Here is a 331-nt window from a genome sequence, read left to right as displayed (position 1 = left end):
ACCAGCAGCCTCACTGCTGACGGAGGAACCTGAAGGGGGACATCCAAAATCCTCATGTTGTGTTTAACCTGGTGAGTAGATCAGACTGCTGGCAGTGCCTGGCTGGCTGGAAGCCTCCTGTGCTGGGACAGTGAGGCAGAGTGTGTCCCAGCGCGGGAACCAGGTTGGAACGAGCAATTAATGGATGGATGGAGACAGGGCAGGAGCTCGTGAGAGGTGGAGCTGGGTTTGGATAAACCCATCCTCACCAGGACGCCTGTGCCGAGGGAGGTGACCCTGTGCTGGCCTGCAGCCCTGCCTTGTCTGCCTAAACAGGGCTTGTGGGGACACC

This window comes from Merops nubicus, unplaced genomic scaffold, assembly GCF_000691845.1.
Source record: "Merops nubicus isolate BGI_N331 unplaced genomic scaffold, ASM69184v1 scaffold31462, whole genome shotgun sequence".
Taxonomy (NCBI): domain Eukaryota; kingdom Metazoa; phylum Chordata; class Aves; order Coraciiformes; family Meropidae; genus Merops; species Merops nubicus.
The sequence above is the reverse complement of the archived record's forward strand: the minus strand, read 5'-3'. Positions refer to the sequence as shown.